Raw genomic sequence first — 235 nt, 5'->3', positions numbered from 1 at the left:
AGAATTAAAAGAAGGGAGAGAAGAAGAAGGAGAAGGAGAGGAGGAATAGAAGGAGGGGAAGAAGTGAGGAGAGGAGGAATAGGAGAAGGGAAGGTAAAAATGGGAAGAAACGGGAACAAGGGAAGAAATGAGGAGGAATAGGAGGGAAGGAAGGAAGCAGGGCAGGGAAGGGAGGGAAATAGTGAGAACAAAAAAGGAGGAATAGAAGGAGGAAGGAAAAGTAAAAAGGGAGGTG

The sequence above is a fragment of the Scylla paramamosain genome, chromosome 18 (assembly GCF_035594125.1).
Source record: "Scylla paramamosain isolate STU-SP2022 chromosome 18, ASM3559412v1, whole genome shotgun sequence".
In the NCBI taxonomy this organism is placed as follows: domain Eukaryota; kingdom Metazoa; phylum Arthropoda; class Malacostraca; order Decapoda; family Portunidae; genus Scylla; species Scylla paramamosain.
This window is presented reverse-complemented; position numbering follows the sequence as displayed.